Genomic DNA, 23,032 nt, shown 5'->3' on the forward strand with positions numbered 1-23,032 from the left:
TCGAAGACTGAGCAAGGAAATTCAAATTCACAAAACCTCAAGTCAGCTACGGATCACCTGGAAAGCTCAGAGCAGGCAAAGGAGCACTCTGAAATTTTGTTTAATGTGAATGAGGAGCATGCGGCGTCAATCTATGCTACTGTGGAAGTCGATTTTTTAAAAAAAACAAATCAAGATGGAGGTGGACAGGTAACATCTGCATCTGTAATTAATGAGGAGACCTACAGGGGCCCTAAGCAGGCACCAGCCCTTACTCAGACAAAGAACCAACTTTGGACGTACATCAGGGAGGCTATATCATTGCTTGGGGTGTTAGAGGTGAACATTGCATACAACAGCAAAGAAGCATGAGCATAGTTCCTGGTGGAAAAAGGGAAAGGGCCTAGTTTGCTAGGACATGACTGGCTCAGTAAAATTCTGTTAAACTAGGGTGAGATTAAACACACATACGCCATTCAGAAATATCCTGAAATTTTCGAAGATGAACTGGATACATTGCTTACAGTTAAATTGTTCGTAGATCCTCAGGCTATTCCTCACTTTTACAAGCCCAGGATAGTGCCCTACACCATGAAAGACAAAGTGGTGGAGGAGTTTGAGCAGCTGCAGAGCCTTGGAATCATTGGGCCCATTCAATTCTCATGTTGCGCAGCTTCAGTTGTTCCCGTTCTTAAAAATGGTGGCACTCTGCACATATGGAGGGATTGCAAACTTGCTGTTAATCAGGCCACCAAGCTGGATGCTTACCCATTGCCTTGGGTGGAAGATCTGTTTTTAACCCTTGTAAAGGCAAGACATTCTCAAAACTTGACATGAGCCACGTCTACCAACAGATTTTGTTCGAGAAGGACTTGAAACAGTATGTCATAATCTACAGCCTCAAGTGTTCGTTCAAATACAACCATCTGGTTTTCAGGGTATCCTCCAGTCCAACTATTTTTCAGAAGACAATAAACCATCTGTTGCAAGGGATACCTCATATAACAGTTCTTTTGGACAACATTCTAATCATAGGAGCACCCCAGCAACCTGGATCAATTGTTAGAAATTTTCAGAGGCAGGGCTGCGCCTGAAGCATAGCAAGTGCATCTTCTAGACACAGACAGAGTGTGGAATATGTTGGTCACAAAATCACAGTGCAGGGTTTGTCCCCTCTGAAAGACAAAATCAGAGCTATCAAAGAAGCTGCAAATCCCAAAAGTGTGTCAGAGTTTTAGGTCATTTCTGGGCATGGTAAATTACTACGGGAAATTTCTACCAGATCTTTCAACAGTGTTGGCATGCATCACTGTAACTACTACTTCACAAAGAAACAAAATGGAACCAAAGGCCGACACAAAAAGAAGCTTTCAATGATGTGACAGTACATTTAAGATATGTATTTTAATCATGTTTCTCTGCAGGATTTTGTCTGCAGCCAGTGTCCTCTGTTATTGAAGCAACATAATGGACATCATGCTGATTTTAATCTGAACGAATGCAGGGTCCTGTAGTTTTTAGTGTCCCTTGGGATTGCTGAGTGGAGCTTGATTGAGGATGACTGACGGGTTAGGTGAGAGCTAATTTTTTACAGAGCATTCCAAATTTTTAGTTTAGTTTCTCAGTTGCTGCTAGAAGCTGGTGGAAGACGGCAGTGTCTGTGTGCATGTGTCTTTCTCTCTCCAGAGGCTTTCTGAAAGTTCCAGGACTGAGGAGCCTCAGAGAATTGATCCAACATTCAAAGAACCAGTTCGCATAGGTGTTGAAAACTGCAAATCCAGCATCAGTAGAAAGGGTCGAGAGCTTCACGTTTTCAGGTGTCCAAATCACCAGCAACCTGAACTGGTCACCCCATGCTGGCACTATAGTTAAGAAAGCCCACCAACGCTTCTATTTTCTCAGAAGACTAAGGAAATTTGGCATGTCAGCTATGACTCTCCAACTTTTACAGGTGTGCCGTAGAAAGCATTCTTTCTGGTTGTGTCACAGCTTGGTATGGCTCCTGCTCTGCCCGAGACCGCAAGAAACTACAAAAGGTCGTGGATGTAGCCCAATCCATCACACAAACCAGTCTCCCATCCATTGATGCTGCCTATACTTTCTGCTGCCTCAGAAAAGCAGCCAGCATAATTAAGGACCCCATGCATCCCGGACGTTCTCTCTCCCACCTTCTTCCGTTGGGAAAAGATACAAAAGTTTGAGGTCATGTACCAACCGACTCAAGAACAGCTTCTTCCCTGCTGCCATCAGACTTTTGAATGAACCTATCTTGCATTAAGTTGAACTTTCTCTACACCCTAGCTATGACTGTAACACTACATTCTGCACGCTCTCGTTTCCTTCTCGATGAACGGTATGCTTTGTCTGTAAACCACGCAAGAAATAATACTTTTCACTGTATGAAAATACATGTGACAATAATAAATCAAATCAAAATGTGAGCATGCTTGTTTCTGTGCAAAGTCTGAAGAAGGGTGTATGTCTGTGGGATGGTGTTTAGCTTGAAACAGCATAAATAGCTAGCTAGTAGGAATTATACTGTTCTGTGTTTAATTTTTGTAATTGGTAAAAGTTATGCTAATTTAACAGTGTTCTTAAATAAACTTTGTTTGATAAAAGCTTCCTAGTAGGTCACTTCAAGTGAATCATATCTGGAGTGAAACACCTTGTGTTCACCCATGCCAAAATCAAATGTAGAACTTAGGGTCTAGGCTAACTTCATAGAACACATTGGAGTTTCTGGCCTGGGTCTTTCTGGGAGCTGTTTTGAGGGATTAAAATCTATATTCCTTGTTTGGTTTGGGATTATTGGACTCAAAGAAATTAAGCGGTGAGTATATTTATGTTTTCTTTTCAGGTGTTGCATTCGGTTTAAATAGAGAGAGCCATTATTCCACAAGGCAGTTCCAGTGACTAAAAGTTTCCTGGGTGTGTAAGAAGCCACTTAGGGTGGTTTACAAAAGGTGATTAAGACAAAGTGGTTAGAAGTGCATGTCATGAGCAACATTACAGCGCCCATTATGATGGAGAAGCCATGCCAAGTTTTTTGCAACTCATGGTTTGCCGGACTCTCTTGTTTCTGATAGTACAACAACATAAATGATTTGTTCTGAGTTTATGCAGAGAAATGGAATACGCCATGTGCATACTGCTTGTTTTCATTCGGCTTAAAATGGTTTCGCAGAGCGAGTTGTTCAGACACTGAAAAGAGGATTGAGGAGAATGGCAGGTGATACTTTGGGAACCAAGCTCTTAGTTTTTCTTCCAGTAGCATATCATGCCACAAACAACAACCGGACTCTCATCAGCTGAATTGCTGATGGTTAGGAAGCCAGTGTCAAACTTGGATCTGCTACATCCAGATGTCAAAATGAGAGTGTGTAGGAGACAGGAAAAGCAGAAGGTGAGACATGGCTACCATACCAAGGAGAGACATTTCAACCCGTGTGATTGTGTCTATGTAAGGAATTTTGGCAGTAACTAATGTCTGCCTGGAGTTATTCTCAACTGAAGTGGTCTAGTATCTTTGGTATAAAACTGATCAATGGAAGAGTTGTTTGCAGACATCAGGATCATACTCGTCTATGCCATGACTCTGAGACAGCAAAAGTTTCAGATAACACGGTAGAAGGAAATGTTGCTGTGGATATTCGACCGTAAGTGATTCCTGTTGTACAAGGATTTCCAGTGGACTCTACTCCAGGAGAGGATGAGGGTTATTCATGGATCACCTACTCTTGTGCCCACAAGTCCAGTCCACTGAAAGAAGACTCACCAGTGTCTACGGAGTCACTCGTGGTACTACACAGATCATAGCATAGTTGCAAAGCTCCTGAAAGACTGATGTATAGTTGAGACGTGATTTTCATTGTTTCTTCTTTAAAGGGGATTGAAATTAAGGGTGGAGGCGCGTTACAGTAAGCATCTTCCTATTTGAATATATGTACTGGTGTCTTTAGCGGGTATGAGCATGCGTGAGTGACGTCATTGATAGTGTACTCTTTCATGGGTCTAGTCTTACACATAACTAGCTGCCTCCAGTTCTGAGTCAATGCTGTACTGTATTTTAGGTTTTTTATAAGTAAAGAGGATTGAATAACACAACACATTTGAGTACGTTTTTGTGGCCAAGTCACCATAATCAGCGTGGACAGGTGTGATGGATAAATTGGTTTTGGTGTGAGATTGAACACATGCTATGGAGTTTTGGTTGACCTCAAGTTTACAGAAGTTAGAATCTGGGAGGCCAGCTTGGAATGCTTTGGGCTAGTGAAGTTTAGAGGTAACAAAGGCGTAGATGAAAGTTTAAACTGCAGAAGAGATGAGGTAGGGACACAGTCAAGCTATGAGATTATGGAGGTGGAAATAGATAATTGGGGTGATGGTTGAAAGATCAACTCCGCTTCAAGTATAGCACATGGTTCTGAACAATGTGGTTCAGCCTTAGATAGTTACAAGGGAGAAGGATGGAGTCAGTGACGAGGGCAAGGAGTTTGTGGTGGAATCTGAAGATGATGGCTTCTGTCTTCCCAATATTTAATTGGAGGGAGTTTGGATGTTGGAAAAGCAGTGTGATAATTTAGCAATGGTGGGAAGTCTGGAAAGGCGTTAGTAAGGTAAAGCTTGGTGCCACCAGTGTAGGTGTGGAAACTGACATTGTGTTTACAGATGCTGCCCCATATATGAAAAATAGGAGGGGGCCAAGGATAGATCCTTGGTGGGACACCAGAGATAGCTGCAGGAATAGGAAGAAAAGACAATGATTGTGATTCTCTGGCTATTATTAGCCAGATAAGAATGGAACCAGGCAATTGAAGTCTCAACCACTGGTAGAGGTGGCAAAACATTGGAGAAGGATGGCATGATCAACTGTGTCACAGGTTGCAGACAGGTTGAAAAGGGTGAGGAGAGATAGTTTGGCTTTGTCACAGGCACAGGATGTCACTTGTGACTTCAATAATAGCTGTTTTGGTACTGAGGCAGAAACATGATTTGAGTGATTCAACCATGGAGTTCCCAGGGAGCTGGGAAGAAAGTTTGAAGGCAACTTACCACTTTTCATATTTCATCAATCACAGAACACATCCTTTGTCCCTAATCTATTTCTGGCCTCCCAATAAATAAAATGCAATGTCCAAGATTATCACCGGATTTGATGCACTTTTACTTTTGCAAAACCTTATCAAATCCATAGAGACAACATTCCTAGATTCCTAGTGACTTTATGAGGAAGATACTTTGATTAGTAGGAGTGATGCTACAAGTATATGGACTGTGGAGGGCTGGGACACAAAGATAATGCCCAGATCTTCTGGTCTCCAGATCATTGGAGACTGGATGTATGGTCCAAGATGCATGTTGGGACACTTCAGAAGTCTTGATGTATTGATCTCCAGTGGAATTGCCAAGGAAATTTCAACTTCCAATGGGAAATTCCCCTGCATCCCAGGACCATCCATGAATGTCTTTGACCCTGAGCTAGAGTCAGAGACTTCTTACAGTTCTGTGGGATTTACCTGGATAGCTATCCAGGAAATACTAGACAGATTTTAAAACCTAGTGTAACATCTGAATGACTACAGAACTAACTCTCTAATCACTCGCACTGACCCTTCAACTTCCACCTGTCCCATCCCCTGACTACCTCCCAACAGCCCTTCAGTCCTCCAACTATTCCTTCTGACTGCCTAAGTACCTCTCCTGACCACTCAATTACCATCCTTGACACCTGACTATGGCCCTGGCATCTGACTACTGACCCCGATTACCACCTGACCTGACACAATTCAATTACTCCTCCCATGTAACCCCACAATGCCTCCCTGACACACCTATCCTTCCCAACCACATTACTCCACCACCATCCCAATCTGACTACTCTTCCTGACCTGACCTGATTACCCTGCAACCCACCTACTGCCTCCGTACCACCTATCATCCCATCCATTTTATCCACTTGCCTCACCCACCTATCCCTCCACCCCTTCCCATTTGTTTGCTCATTCACTAGCACTTACATAGCCTTTAATCTTACTATATGGCAGTTTGTGCCTGAGGGGCATGTCATGTCATTCTACCAACTGTACGATGGTCCGATGAAGTTCTCAGAGGGATGCTGTGCTCTGCATTTCTGATCAAGCCAGGCCCGGACAACCTTCTCCTGTGTTTACCTGTTTAAGTCTATGGCCAAAATGTGCACACAAATGGATTGTGTAGGAATTTGGTTGATACAGCTTCAGCAGACATTGAGAGAGACATAACTGACCATAAATGGCATCCTGTGGCATTATTTTGAAGAACACCAGGCAAGTTATTCTTGATGTTCTGACCAATATTTATGCCTCGATTAGCATCATATTGGTCAATATTACATTGCTCTTTGTAGGAGTTTGCTGTGTGCAAATCCATATTCCCAACATTACCACAGTAACTGCACTTCAAAAGTACCTCATTGGCTGTAGAGCACTTTGAGATGTATGATGAACATGAAAAGTGCTATATAAATGCAAGTATTTTTCTTTTATACAGCAGTTCCACCTATCTGGGAAGTTCAGCTTTTTGGACTAAAACTGCACCATTGGAAAAAAAAATCAAATTCAAAGATGACAAAAATCAGTATGACAGAAAAAGCATCATATGCAATGTTAATAAGTTGCAGGCTGGTAGAAGAAGCACATATTTTCAAGAATGTTAATATATTATTTGTTATCTTTATACATATTTGAATTGGCACAGTTCACCTAATTTAGAATGTCACAATCAATTTTGTAAGTAATATTCTGCATACCTCAATTACATGTGACTTGAATATGGATTTTAAAAGGCAGCCATTTTTATCTCATTTTCCATTCATGATTTCGGCCAAGTGCTGGTGGTTTGTCTCCAAGTTTGTAGATGATACAAAGGAGGATGCAGAGATGCTTCAGCATGATTTGGACAGGCTGAGTGTGTGAGCATATGCATGAGAGATGCAGTGTAATGTGAAGTTATCCACTTTGGTAGCAATAATAGGAAGGCAGATTATTACTTGAATGGGTGTAAATTGAGAGAGGTGGGTGCTCAGTGAGACCTTGGTGTCCCGGTGCATCGGTTGCTGAAACTAAGCATGCAGGTACAACAGGCAGTAAAGAAGGTAAATGGCATGTTGGCCTTCATAGCGAGAGGATTTGAGGATGGGGATGTTTTGCTGCAATTGTATAGGGTGTTGGTGAGGCTGCACCTGGAGTATTGTATACAGTTTTGATGTCCTTATCTGAGGAAGGATGTCCTAAGAAGTCTCAAACATCAGGTTGGAGCCCAAAAGGTTTATTTGGAATCACGAGCTTTCAGAGCGCTGCTCCTTCTTCAGGTGAGTGGAGAGGTAGGTTCACAAACACGGCATATATAGGCAAAGACACAATTGCAAGATAATTACAAATTGGAACATGAAGAATGGTTGGAATGCGAGTCTTTACAGGTAATCAAGTCTTTGCAGGTACAGACAGTGCAAGTGGAGAGGAATAATCACAGGTTAAGGAAGTTTATATAGTGACATTTATAACTTGTAGCCAATGAAGCACAGTGAAGTATTGTCACCATGTAATATAAAAAGCATGGCAGAAAATTTGTACGCAAGGTTCCACATTAGCAGCATGATAATCTGTTTGGCCACATTATGAATGCCCTTTCTATGTCGATCAATTCCTGGAATGGAACTTGAATTCTGAGCCCCTAGCTTAGAGGCAGGGACACTACCCACTGGGCCACAAGACTTCCCTTATGACAATTGCCAGATGATAAATTTTCATCAGATTTACTGATTTTCTTCAAAATAGTTTGATCGGATCTTTACTTCCACTGAGTTGCAGGTGAGCATTAGCTTTAATGTCTTACCCAAAAGAGGCCACTTTCAACAGCAAGTCACTTCTGCATACTGCCGCTAGTTTAGATTTTGTGCTCTGAAATTTAGAACTGAGTCAGAAGGTTGTGGGTTGTGAGACTGTACTGAGCCATGGTTTAGACCCGAGGGTTTTTAAAAACATTCATTCATGGGATGTGGACGTTGCTGGATCGGCCAGCATTTGTTGTCTTTCCCTAATTGCCCTTGAACTAAATGGCTTGCTTGACCATTTCAGAGGGCAGTTACGAGTCAACCACATTGCTGTGGATTTGGAGTCACGTGTAGGCCAGACCAGATAAGGATGGCAGATTTCCTTCCCTAAAGGACATTAGTGAACCAGATGGGTTTTTACGACAATAATTTCATGGTTGTCATTAGCCTTTTAATCCCACCATCTGCCATGGTGGAATTCGAACCCAGGATCCCAGAGCAATACCATGAGTCTCTGGATTACTAGTTCAATGGCAATACCACTATGCCACTCCCCTATCTGATTGACAACAGATTGAAGTTGCTGCATCAGCGAGTAAAGCAAATCAGAAATTGGGATATATTAAAAGGTAAATATAGCACCAAGATAGTGAGGTAATCATGCCACTTAATGAATCAGTGGTATAATTGGACTTAGAATAGCATGTACAGTATTGATCCACTGGAGCAAGCTGAGAGGGGTGATTGAAAAGCAGCAGTGCTGGTAAGAGATTAATTGGATTAATTGAATTGTTTATTTATTTAATTAGTCAGCTAGTGTGTGTATTTTTTTTGGCCTTTACTTTAACAGCAGTTTTTCTAGTTTAAAGTGAAAACTAGAAGTGGGCAGCAAAGGAGTCTGGGAAGGGTTTTTATTTTAACTTTAAAAGTCAGTTACCTGGGTGGTTCCCCCTCAGTAGTAGTTTTTTTTTTTCTCTCGGGCCCCTAGCCCTATAAATTGGTGCAGAGGAGATACCCGATCCTCTACACTGGTAGAGGATCCCACCCTTCCATCCTCCTCTAACCTAATTATAAGTGTGGGGAAGTTTTTTGTTTTCTTTTTTTCTTGCTGGTAATGGCTTCAGGGATGGCAGTTCAGGCAGTATGCTGCATCTCCTGTGGGATGTATGTGGTGAGGAAATCCAGTAGTGTTTCAGGAGATTTTAGTTGTAAGAAGTGCATTAGATTGCAGCTTCTGGAGGAGCGTGTAAAGGAGCTGGAGGGGGAGGTAGAGGAACTCCGCATAATTCGGGAGGCGGAGGTGGAAGTTGATAGGAGTTATAGAGAAATAGTAACTCCTAGAAATGAGGCTTGGGTCAATGCCAGGAGGAGGGGTAAGAAGCAATCGGGAAGACAATCCCCTGGGGCGGTTCCCCTCCATAATAGGTTTTCGGTGCTGGAGGCTACAGTTGAGGAGGAATCAACTGAGCATAGAGAGCAGATCTCTGGGGGTGAGCCGAGTGAGAAAGCTCAGGTGGTTAGGGGCTGTAAAAGACTGGGCCTTGTGATTGGGGACTCCACAATTAAGGGGACAGATAGGAGGGTCGGAACTAAAGGTAGGGACTCAGGGTTGGTGTGTTGCCTACCAGGGGCTGGGGTCCGGGATGTGTCTGACAGGGTATTCAGGACTCTTAGGGGGGAGGGAGATAAACCACAAGTTATTGTACATGTGGGGACACACGACATAGGGAGGATAGGGGAAGGGGATATTAGGCAGGGATTTATGGAGTTGGGGTGGAAACTAAAGGCCAAGACTGACAGAGTGGTTATCTCTGGACTCTTGCCTGTACCACGGGATAGTTTAGAGAGGAATAGGGAGAGGGAAGGTTTGAATTCATGGCTGAGGGGATGGTGCAGGAGGGAGGGGTTCAGGTACTTAAGCAATTGGGGCTCGTACTGGGGAAGGTGTGACCTCTATGAGAAGGATGGTCTACACCTTAATCAGAAGGGGACCAATATCCTGGGGGGTAAATTTGCTAAGGCCATGCAGGGAGGTTTAAACTGATTCGGGGGGGGGGAGGGATCCTGAGTAGTGGGGCTGAAAGTGAGGGATGCATGGATGGGGACTGCAATGCACGGCATTGCAGAGGTGGGGTGGAGCAGGGTTTGAAATGTGTATACTTCAATGCCAGGAGTATTCGCAATAAAGTGGGTGAACTTGCAGCGTGGATCAGTACCTGGGACTTCGATGTTGTGGCTATTTCAGAGACATGGATAGAGCAGGGGCAGGAATGGATGCTGCAGGTCCCGGGGTTCAAATGTTTTAGTCGAAGTAGGGAAGGAGGTAGAAGAGGGGGAGGGGTAGCATTATTGGTCAGAGATTGTATCACAGTGTCAGAGAGGAGGTTTGATGAGGACTTATCTGTTGAGGTAGTATGGGCGGAGATTAGAAATAGGAGAGGAGAGGTCACCCTGTTGGGAGTCTTTTATAGACCTCCTAAAAGTTCTAGAGAGGTTGAGGAAAGGATTGCGGAGTCAATCCTGCTTAGGAGTGAAAGTAATAGGGCAATTGTTATGGGGGATTTTAACTTGACTAATATTGACTGGAATTGTTATAGCTCTAGCTCGTTAGAGGGGTCAGTTTTTGTTCAAAGCGTGCAGGAAGGTTTTTTGACTCAGTATGTAGACAGGCCAACTAGAGGTGAGGCTATATTGGATCTGGTGCTGGGAAATGAGCCAGACCAGGTGCTAGACTTGGAAGTTGGTGTGCATTTTGGTGATAGTGACCACAATTCGGTTACGTTCACCTTAGTGATGGAAAGGGATAGGCATGAACCTCGGGCCAGTGGTTTTAGCTGGGGGAAGGGTAATTATGAGGCTATTAGGAGAGAATTAGGAAACATAGGTTGGACTAGGAGATTACAGGGACTGGGAACGTCCGACATGTGGAGTTTTTTCAAGGAGCAGCTACTGCGAGTCTGTGATAGGTATGTCCCTGTCAGGCAAGGAGGAATTGGTAGGGCTAGGGAACCGTGGTGCACCAAAAAAGTTTCTTTGTTGGTTAAAAAGAAAAAGGAGGCTTATGTTCGGATGAGACGTGAGCACTCGGGTAGTGCACTAGAAAGCTTTAGATTGGCTAAGAGGGAGTTGAAGAGCGAGCTTAGAAGGGCTAAAAGGGGACATGAGAAGACTTTGGCGGATAGGGTTAAAGAGAATCCTAAGGCGTTCTATAGGTATGTCAAGAACAGAAGGTTGGTTAGGGCAAGTTTAGGGCCAGTTATAGATGGCAGAGGGAAGTTATGTGTGGAACCGGAGGAGATTGGTGAAGCATTGAACCAATATTTCTCTTCGGTGTTCACGCAAGGGGACATGAATATAGCTGAGGAGGACACTGGGTTGCAAGGGAGTAGAATAGACAGTATTACAGTTGATAAGGAGGATGTGCAGGATATTCTGGAGGGTCTGAAAATAGATAAATCCCCTGGTCCGGATGGGATTTATCCAAGGATTCTCTGGGAGGCAAGAGAAGTGATTGCAGAGCCTCTGGCTCTGATCTTCAGGTCGTCGTTGGCCTCTGGTATAGTACCAGAAGATTGGAGGTTAGCGAATGTTGTCCCATTGTTTAAGAAGGGGAACAGAGACTTCCCCGGGAATTATAGACCGGTGAGTCTCACTTCTGTTGTCGGCAAGATGTTGGAAAAAATTATAAGGGATAGGATTTATAGTTATTTGGAGAGTAATGAATTGATAGGTGATAGTCAGCATGGTTTTGTGGCAGGTAGGTCGTGCCTTACTAACGTTATTGAGTTTTTTGAGAAAGTGACCAAGGAGGTGGATGGGGGCAAGGCAGTGGACGTGATATATATGGATTTTAGTAAGGCGTTTGATAAGGTTCACCATGGTAGGCTTCTGCAGAAAATGCAGATGTATGGGATTGGGGGTGATCTAGGAAATTGGATCAGGAATTGGCTAGCGGATAGGAAACAGAGGGTGGTGGTTGATAGTAAATATTCATCATGGAGTGCGGTTACAAGTGGTGTACCTCAGGGATCTGTTTTGGGGCCACTGCTGTTTGTAATATTTATTAATGATCTGGATGAGGGTATAGTTGGGTGGATTAGCAAATTTGCTGATGACACCAAAGTCGGTGGTGTGGTAGACAGTGAGGAAGGGTGTCGTAGTTTGCAGGAAGACTTAGACAGGTTGCAAAGTTGGGCCGAGAGGTGGCGGATGGAGTTTAATGCGGAGAAGTGTGAGGTAATTCACTTTGGTAGGAATAACAGATGTGTTGAGTATAGGGCTAACGGGAGGACTTTGAATAGTGTGGAGGAGCAGAGGGATCTAGGTGTATGTGTGCATAGATCCCTGAAAGTTGGGAATCAAGTAGATAAGGTTGTTAAGAAGGCATATGGTGTCTTGGCGTTTATTGGTAGGGGGATTGAATTTAGGAGTCGTAGCGTTATGTTGCAACTGTACACAACTCTGGTGCGGCCGCACTTGGAGTACTGTGTGCAGTTCTGGTCCCCACATTACAGGAAGGATGTGGAGGCTTTGGAGAGGGTGCAGAGGAGGTTTACCAGGATGTTGCCTGGTATGGAGGGGAGATCCTATGAGGAGAGGCTGAGGGATTTGGGATTGTTTTCGCTGGAAAGGCGGCGGCTAAGAGGGGATCTTATTGAAACATATAAGATGATTAGAGGTTTAGATAGGGTGGATAGTGATAGCCTTTTTCCTCTGATGGAGAAATCCAGCACGAGGGGGCATGGCTTTAAATTGAGGGGGGGTAGTTATAGAACCGATGTCAGGGGTAGGTTCTTTACCCAGAGGGTGGTGAGGGATTGGAATGCCCTGCCAGCATCAGTAGTAAATGCGCCTAGTTTGGGGGCGTTTAAGAGATCCGTTGATAGGTTCATGGACGAAAAGAAATTGGTTTAGGTTGGAGGGTCACAGTTTTTTTTGTTTTTTTTTAACTGGTCGGTGCAACATCGTGGGCCGAAGGGCCTGTTCTGCGCTGTAATGTTCTATGTTCTATGTTCTATGTATAAAGAGCTTCATGCAGCTATGGAAATGATACAGGAACAAGCAGCCACAAACATAGAGGAACTGGAGAGGTGATTAGAGGAGCAATTAAGTGAACTTTGAAAGTTCTCATTGGAAAAGAAAGTTGAGGTGAGATGATTGCTGCATCATGTTTCAAAAGGGATTAGATAATATAGATCAAGACAAGAGTGCTTTACCTTGTACAGACCAGCAAAATCAGAAGATGATTGCTATTTTTAAAGTTCTAAAGGGACCAAAATATGTGAATCATGACATGTTGCTCCACACTGTCCAGAACAGAACATGATGTGGAGATGCCGGCGTTGGACTGGGGTAAGCACAGTAAGAAGTCTCACAACACCAGGTTAAAGTCCAACAGGTTTATTTGGTAGCAAATACCATAAGCTTTCGGAGCACAGCTCCTTCGTCAGATGGAGTGGATATCTGTTCTCCAACAGTGCACAGACACAGAAATCAAGTTACAGAATACTAATTAGAATGCATATCTCTAAGGCCAGCCAGGTCTTAAAGGTACAGACAATGTGGGTGGAGGGAGCATTCAACACAGGTTAAAGAGATGTGTATTGTCTCCAGACAGAACAGCTCGTGAGATTCTGCAAGATCAGGGGGAAAGCTGTGGGGGTTACTGATAATGTGACATAAATCCAACATCCCGGTTTAGGCTGTCCTCATGTGTGCGGAATTTGGCTATCAGTTTCTGCTCAGCGACTCTGCGCTGTCGTGTGTCGTGAAGGCCGCCTTGGAGAACGCTTACCTGAAGATCCAAGGCTGAATGCCCGTGACTGCTGAAGTGCTCCCCCACAAGAAGAGAACAGTCTTGCCTGGTGATTGTCGAGCGGTGTTCATTCATCCGTTGTCGTAGCATCTGCATGGTTTCCCCAATGTACCATGCCTCGGGACATCCTTTCCTGCAGCGTATCAGGTAGACAACGTTGGCCGAGTTGCAAGAGTAGGTACCGTGTACCTGGTAGGTGGTGTTCTCACGTGAGATGATGGCATCCGTGTTGATGATGCAGCACGTCTTGCAGCGGTTGCTGTGGCAGGGTTGTGTGGTGTCGTGGTCACTGTTCTCCTGAAGGCTGGGTAGTTTGCTGCGGACAATGGTCTGTTTGAGGTTGCGTGGTTGTTTGAAGGCAAGAAGTGGGGGTGTGGGGATGGCCTTGGCGAGATGTTCGTCTTCATCAGTGACATGTTGAATGCTCCCTCCACCCACATTGTCTGTACCTTTAAGACCTGGCTGGCTGTAGAGATTTGCATTCTAATTAGTATTCTGTAACTTGATTTCTGTGTCTGTGCACTGTTGGAGAACAGATATCCACTCCATCTGACGAAGGAGCTGTGCTCCGAAAGCTTATGGTATTTGCTACCAAATAAACCTGTTGGACTTTAACCTGGTGTTGTGAGACTTCTTACAGAACAGAACAACCAGAGGGCGCACCTGAAGGAAGAAGACAAAACTAATCTACAGAAGCACTACCTTACTGAGCATACCATTTTATGGTATTGACTCCAAGGGTGACAGTAGACGTGGGTAATGTTGGTTAACCCAAATTCAAATCAGATTTATTTCAGAAAATAATATTTTGGAATAGAGTATATGTGTAATTTAAGACGGGTATGTTAAATGTAACATGTTAGATAGGAACAGATAGTTTTGAACCACTGATGGCTTTCTTTTCTTAATGTCTGGTTCCTTTACTGTCTAACTTAGTGTACGGACATGATTAGTCAATACTCCATTATTGTATTATGATTACCACAGTGGAAGAGGTTGAACTAAATTTTTTTTGTGTAACAGTTGACTCTCAAACACTTGATGCTGGCATTGGGTGCAATAAAAGGAAAGCTGCTCTGTACGTTATCACTGAAATTTCTCTTGAGGAAACACACACACTAACATATTGCAAAAGAAAAGTGCTTTGGAAAGTTTTTTTTAGATATATTAAGAAATCAAAAGTTTGGCAATAAAATACTTTCAAATTTTGTTGTTTGGCCTTGAATGGTGCAAATTTGATATATATTGTTTCCAAAGTGTTCAATTCAAAAATGTCAAGTTGTACTGCCTATTATTAAACATTTGCTGAACCCCTGAATTTTCTGTGTAAAGTTTTATAATTTGGAATATTGACCTTTTTAAAATTATGAAATATTGAGGACAGTGGTATAATGCTTCTGATCACATGCAACTTAGTATATTTTTAGGTGATTGAGTAAAAAAATGTATGTTTTATTTCCTCCTCTGTGATCTTTAGTACCTTGATGCAAAAATACTCATCTGAGATTAGCTGTTAGGAAGTGTGCATGCAGTTTGGGGTAATGGGCTACTTCAGTTTTCCTTCTCTGAGGAATTGAATACGTTGCTGGTATTTGAAACTCAGTATCTGACAATTACAGATCTAACTTGTATAATTTCTTTCAACCTTGCGTTATCACTGTGCCGATTAACTAAAGAAAAGTTAGCTCTATCATGACGGACAAAATAAATTTTGATTTTTAAAAATTAAGATGCAGTGCCACAGGATTTACCTTTAACAATGTTTCAGGAAATTGGCACAATAATAGAGTGAGACTGTTAATCACACAACTGGTAAATCCATCATCTTGAATGAAGAAAATTGTGCTTAAAGTTCCTAAAAAATAAAATTACAAACAACATGAATTGTTTCTTATTAAGAATCTAAAATAAATTCAGAATGTTCAGTATCTTTGCAAGAAGGCATGCATATTCATATATACAACCCAGAGATATCCTGAAGCACTTCAGTACTAAAAACTTCAAATTCAGATATGTGTGGTTTAGTATAATTTACATGCTGTGTTATGCAGTTATTGTGATTTGACTCTTGCGTTCATTAGATTAGCTAAAAACTGAAAGTTTTACAAACAGGATCTCTCCAATAATCATGGATACCACCAGGAAGGTACCAGTAATTCGCAAATCCCTCAAACCAGCGAGACCATTACATCGTTTATCTGCTGAGTTAGGTAAGTGTCACCATTCATAACTTCTGCAGAGCATTGTTAACTATTTCATTAGTTTTCCACTAATAAAAAATGGTTATTTTTAAATAAACCTGCAGAAACTATTTCCTAGTATGGTTATCAACAATATGCTTCTGCACTTTTACTTGCTGTTGCTACATTATGCCAACATTTATCATAAATAATAAAATCTGCCACAGTGATTTCAAGAATAATCTAATTCTCTAATGACACTTGCAGTATATTAATGGTAGACGTTTCAACCGCAATCTTCCAATCCTTTTTAGATATAGGAATGAAGGATTGAAAATGTTACACCCTGTTTAAAAATGTTTGTGGGTAAACCCAGCAAATATAGACCCATCAGCATAATGTTATTGATGGGAAATTTGGGATGAAATTAAATGACATTCAGATAAGTATGGGCTAATAAATTAAATCAGCATCAGTTTGTTAAAGGCAAATCACGGCTCTGATGAAGAGTCATCCAGACTTGAAACATTAGCTTTGTTCTCTCTCCACAATGGAGACAACAACTGAGGCCCCGAACAGGACAAAGGCAGTGACTATTCTATATAAATAGGTTGTTTCTTGAAGTTACACTGAGAGTTTTACAATTTTAATGCTGGTGCAATAAAGGAACCTTGTTTATTAAGCTCTGTGCAGTTCATATGCTTAAATCCCGTTGCATTTGGACCAAATTCTAATGAGGTCAAGACTCCAATAGCCCTGGTAGAATCCAAATTAAGTATCAGTGAACAGGTTGTTGCTGCGCAAGTCTTATAGAAACATAGAAGCTAGAAGCAGGAATAGGCCACTCAGCCCTTTGAGTCTGCCATTCATTTTGATCATGGCTGATCATCGAATTCAATACCCTGATCCCTCCTTTCCCCCATATCCTTAGATCCCTTTAGCCCCCAGAGCTATATCTAATTTCTTCTTGGAATCAGACAACGTTTTGGCCTCAACTACTTTCTATGGTAGTGAATTCCACACATCCACCAACCTCTGGGTGAAAACATTTCTCCTCCCCTCAGTTCTAAAAGATATCCTCAAACTGTGACCCCCAGTTCTGGACTTCCCCATCATTGGGAACATTCTTTCTGAATCTACCCTGTCTAACCATGTTAGAATTTTATACGTTTCTATGAGATCCCCCCCTCATTCTCCTAAACTCCAGTGAATATAATCCTAACCAAATTAGTCTCTCCTCATATGACATACCTGACATCCCAGGAATCAGCCTGGTAAACCTTTGTTGTACTCTCTCTATAGCAAGGACATCCTTCCTCAGATAAGGACACCAAAACTGCACACAGTATTTGAGGTATGGCCTCACCATCACCCTTTACAATTGCAGTAAAACATCCTATTTCTATATTCAAATCCTCTCGCTATGAAGGCCTACACACAATTTGCCGCCTTTACTCTGTGGAGGACACAGAGAGTCTGCAGAGAGATTTGGATAGGCTAAGTGAGTGGGCAAGGATCTGGCAGATGGAGGATAACGCTGGTAAGTGTGAGGTTATCCACTTTGGAAGGACTAATAGTAAAATGGACTATTATTTAAACGGTGAAAAATTACAACATGCTACTGTGCAGAGGGACCTGGGGGTCCTTGTGCATGAATCACAAAAACTCAGTTTGCAGGTGCAGCAGGTAATCAAGAAGGCAAATGAAATGTTGGCCTTTATCGCGAGAGGGATGGAGTATAAAAGCAGGGAGGTCATGCTGCAATTGTACAGGGTACTGGTGAGGCCGCACCTAGAGTACTGTGTACAATTTTGGTCCCCTAATTTAAGAAAGGGTATATTAGCTTTGGAGGGGGTACAGAGAAGGTTCACCAGGTTGATTCCGGACATGAGGGGGTTAGCTTATGAGGAGAGATTGAGTAGACTGGGCCTGTACTCATTGGAGTTTGGAAGTTTGAGGGGAGATCTTATAGAGACATATAAGATAATGAAGGGGCTAGACAGGGTAGAAGCAGCGAGGTTATTTCCACTTACAATGGAAACAAGAACTAGGGGGCATCGCCTCAAAATACGGGGGAGTCAATTTAGAGCAGAGTTGAGGAGGAACTTCTTCTCCCAGAGGGTAGTGAATCTTTGGAATTCTCTGCCCAATGAAGCAGTAGAGGCTACCTCATTAAATGTGTTTAAGTCACAGATAGATAGATTTTTAACCATTAAGGGAATTAAGGGTTATGGGGAGCGGGCGGGTAAGTGGAACTGAACCCACTATCCAATCAGCCATGATCTTATTGAATGGCGGAGCAGGCTTGAGGGGCTAGATGGCCTACTCCTGCTCCTATTTCTTATGTTCTTATGTTCTTACTGCTTGTTGTACCTGCATGCTTACTTTCAGCAACTGATGCACGAGGACACCAAGGTCTCGCTGAGTATCAATCTCTCTCCATTTACACCCATTCAAGTAATAATCTAACTTTCTATTATTGCTACCAAAGTGGATAACCTCACATTTATCCACATTATAATGTATCTGCCATGCATATGCTCACACACTTAGCCTGTCCAAATCACACTGAAGCATCTCTGCATCCTCCTCAAAGCTCACCCTCCCACCCAACTTTGTATCATCTGCAAACTTGGAGATTATACATTCAATTCTCTCTTCCAAATCCTTAATATATAATGTGAACATATGGGGACCCTAGCAGAGATTCCTGTGGAACCCCACTAGTCACTGACTGCCAATCAGAATAAGACCCATTTAAGCCAACTCTTTGCTTTCTATCTGCTAACCAGCTTTCTATCCATCTCGACATTACCTGCAATCCCATGTGCTTTAACTTTATATAGTAGTCTGTTATGTGAGATCTTGTCGAAAGCAGTCTGGAAGTCTAAATAAACCATATCCATTGGTTCTCCTCTGTCAGCTCTAATACTTACATCTTCAAAGAATTCCAATAGATTTGTCAAACATGATTTCCCTTTTGTAAATCCATGCTGACTTTGTCTGATCATACCACTGCCTTCCAAATGCTGAGTTACGAAATCCTTGATAATGGACTCTAGCAACTTTCCCAGTACCGATATTAGGCTCACTGGTCTATAGTTCTCTGTTTTCTTTCTACCTCCCTTTTTGAACAGCGGGCTTACATTAGCTACCCTCCAATCTGTAGGAACTATTCCAGATTCCAAAGAATTTTGGAAAATAACCACTAATGCATCTACTATTTCCAGGCCACTTCCTTAAGTACACTGGGATGACTATTATGACGACCTGGAGATTTATCCATCTTCAATCCCATCAGTTTCCCCAAAATCATTTCTCTACTAATGCTGATCTCCTTCAGATCCTCACTAAAATTTTTACATTATTCTTGTCTTCCTTTGTGAAGACTGAAGCAAAGTACAAATTTAATTTCTCGGTCATTTCTTTATTCCCCATTATGAATTCTCCCGTTTCTGACTGTAAGGAGCCTACATTTGTTTTTGTCAAACCTTTTCTCTTTACATACCTATAGAAAGTTTCACAGTTGGTTTTTTTGTTCCCCGCTAGCTTACTTTCGTACTCTAATTTCCCCTTCTTAATCAATCCTTTGGTGCTCCTTTGCTGAATTTTAAGCTGCTCCCAATCCTCAGGCCTATTGCTTTCTCTTGCCAATTTGTCTGTTTCTTCCTTGAATCTGATACTACCTCTCATTTCCCTTGTAAGTCATGGTTTGGCCACAATTCTCTTGCCATTCTTGCAACAAACAGGAATAAACAACTTCTGAAGTTCACCTATTCATCCTTTAAATGCCTGTCCATTGTCTTTCCTTTCAATAATGTTTCCCAGTACATCGTGGCCAATTCATGCCTCATACCATCAGAGTAATCTCACTGACTGTTACAATTGCCTACGGAAATGTACAGATCCTAACACGCATGCAATACCTGAAATGAGGCTCTGACCAGAAATCAATACAAACACTAAAATGGGTATAGGCCCCAAAGGTAGTACGAGCGTCCTTTCAAGTGAAAAGATCTGGAAAGTTTGTTCCTATGCTAACTCTGTTCCCAAGTTTTAGCGCTCCGTTCCCCAAGTTTTAACACTCCGTTCCCCAAGTTTATCTCTATGCTGTGCTCATACTCTGTGGGTTGAAAATTCTGCCTGTACTTATAGAGGGCTGATGACTTAACATCCAGCTTGCAACTGCCACGTCAACTTCTTGCTACCGCTAGATAGTTTCTGTTATACTAGGCTTTTTAATTTTATTGCAGTTTTCAAATTCTTACAGAGAGAACAAAGAACAATACAGCACAGGAACAGGCCCTTCGGCCCTCCAAGCCCGTGCCGCTCCCTGGTCCAACTAGACCATTCTTTTGTATCCCTCCATTCCCACTCCGTTCATATGGCTATCTAGATAAGTCTTAAACGTTCCCAGTGTGTCCGCCTCCACCACCTTGCCTGGCAGCGCATTCCAGGCCCCCACCACCCTCTGTGTAAAATATGTCCTTCTGATATCTGTGTTAAACCTCCCCCCCCCCCCCCCCCCCCTTCACCTTTGAACCTATGACTATTGAATTTTTTTTCTCTGAGTTTCATGAGTCTCTGGAACTCTCTTCCTCAAAATGTAGTGGAAGCAGAATCTTTGAATATTTTAAGGCTGAGCTAGATAGATTCAAGGTAGGTAAGTTGTCAAGATGGGATAGAGAGTCTGCAAAGGGATATGGATAGAACAAAGAACAAAGAACAGTACAGCACAGGAAACAGGCCCTTCGGCCCTCCAGGCCTGTGCCGCTCCTCGGTCCAACTAGACCAATCGTTTGTATCCCTCCATTCCCAGGCTGCTCATGTGACTATCCAGGTAAGTCTTAAACGATGTCAGCGTGCCTGCCTCCACCACCCTACTTGGCAGCGCATTCCAGGCCCCCATCACCCTCTGTGTAAAAAACATCCCTCTAATATCTGAGTTATACTTCGTTCCTCTCACCTTGAGCCCGTGACCCCTCGTGATCGTCACCTCCGACCTGGGAAAAAGCTTCCCACCGTTCACCCTATCTATCCCCTTCATAATCTTGTACACCTCTATTAGATCTCCCCTCATTCTCCGTCTTTCCAGGGAGAACAACCCCAGTTTACCCAATCTCTCCTCATAGCTAAGACCCTCCATACCAGGCAACATCCTGGTAAACCTTCTCTGCACTCTCTCTAATGCCTCCACGTCCTTCTGGTAGTGCAGCGACCAGAACTGGACGCAGTACTCCAAATGTGGCCTAACCAGCGTTCTATACAGCTGCATCATCAGACTCCAGCTTTTATACTCTATACCCCATCCTATAAAGGCAAGCATACCATATGCCTTCTTCACCACCTTCTCCACCTGTGTTGCCACCTTCAAGGATTTGTGGACTTGCACACCTAGGTCCCTCTGTGTTTCTATACTCCTGATGACTCTGCCATTTATTGTATAACTCCTCTCTACATTATTTCTTCCAAAATGCATCACTTCGCATTTATCTGGATTAAACTCCATCTGCCACCTCTCTGCCCAATTTTCCAGCCTATCTATGTCCTGCTGTATTGCCCGACAATGCTCTTCGCTATCCGCAAGTCCAGCCATCTTCGTGTCATCCGCAAACTTGCTGATTACACCAGTTACACCTTCTTCCAAATCATTTATATATATCACAAATAGCAGAGGTCCCGATACAGAGCCCTGCGGAACACCACTGGTCACAGACCTCCAGCCGGAAAAAGACCCTTCGACCACTACCCTCTGTCTCCTATGGCCAAGCCAGTTCTCCACCCATCTAGCCACTTCTCCTTGTATCCCATGAGCCTTAACCTTCTTAACCAACCTGCCATGTGGGACTTTGTCAAATGCCTTACTGAAATCCATATAGACGACATCCACGGCCCTTCCTTCCTTCAACCGTTTTTGTCACTTCCTCAAAAAACTCCACCAAATTTGTAAGGCACGACCTCCCTCTTACAAAACCATGCTGTCTGTCACTAATGAGATTGTTCCGTTCTAAATGCACATACATCCTGTCTCTAAGAATCCTCTCCAACAACTTCTCTACCACGGACGTCAAGCTCACCGGCCCATAATTTCCTGGGTTATCCCTGCTACCCTTCTTAAACAACGGGACCACATTCGCTATCCTCCAATCCTCAGGGACCTCACCCGTGTCCAAAGAAGCGACAAAGATTTCCGTCAGAGGCCCAGCAATTTCATCTCTCGTCTCCCTGAGCAGTCGAGGATAGATGCCATCAGGCCCTGGGGCTTTGTCAGTTTTAATGTTCCCTAAAAAACCTAACACTTCCTCTCTTGTAATGGAGATTTTCTCTAACGGGTCAACACCTCCCTCCGAGACACTCCCGGTTAACACGCCCCTCTCCTTCGTGAATACCGATGCAAAGTATTCATTTAGGATCTCCCCTATTCCCTTGGGTTCTAAGCATAATTCCCCTCCTTTGTCCCTGAGAGGTCCGATTTTCTCCCTGACAACTCTTTTGTTCCTAACGTATGAATAGAATGCCTTAGGATCTCTTAATCCTGCCTGCCAAGAACATTTCGTGACCTCTTTTTGCCCTTCTAACTCCCCGTTTGAGTTCTTTCCTACTCTCTCTGTATTCCTCCAGAGCTCCATCTGTTTTCAGTTGCCTGGACTTAACGTACGCCTCCCTTTTCATTTTAATCAGATCCTCAATTTCCATGGTTATCCACGGTTCTCAAATCCTACCTTTCCTATCTTTCCTTTTAACAGGCACATGCCTATCCTGCAGCCTTATCAATAATTCCTTCAAAGACTCCCACATGCCAGACGCGGACTTACCCTCGAACATCCTCTCCCAATCAACATCCACCAATACCTGCCTAATCCGGCTATAGTTAGCCTTCCCCCAATTTAGCACCCTGCCCGTAGGACAGCACTCATCCTTGTCCATTACTATCCTAAAGTTAACAGAGTTGTGGTCACTATTTGCCACATGTTCCCCTACCGAAACTTTGACGACCTGACCGGGCTCATTTCCCAGAACTAGGTCCAGTATAGCCCCCTCTCTAGTCGGGCTATCTACATACTGTTCCAAAGAACCTTCCAGTACGCATTTGACAAATTCCTCCCCGTCCGGACCCCCAGCTCTAAGCACTTTCCAGTCTGTGCCAGGGAAATTAAAGTCCCCCACTACAACAACCCTATTTTTTCTGCACCTATCCAGAATCTCCTGACATATCCTTTCCTCCACTTCCCGTGGGCTGTTGGGTGG

Source organism: Mustelus asterias, chromosome 7 (genome assembly GCF_964213995.1).
Source record: "Mustelus asterias chromosome 7, sMusAst1.hap1.1, whole genome shotgun sequence".
NCBI lineage: Eukaryota > Metazoa > Chordata > Chondrichthyes > Carcharhiniformes > Triakidae > Mustelus > Mustelus asterias.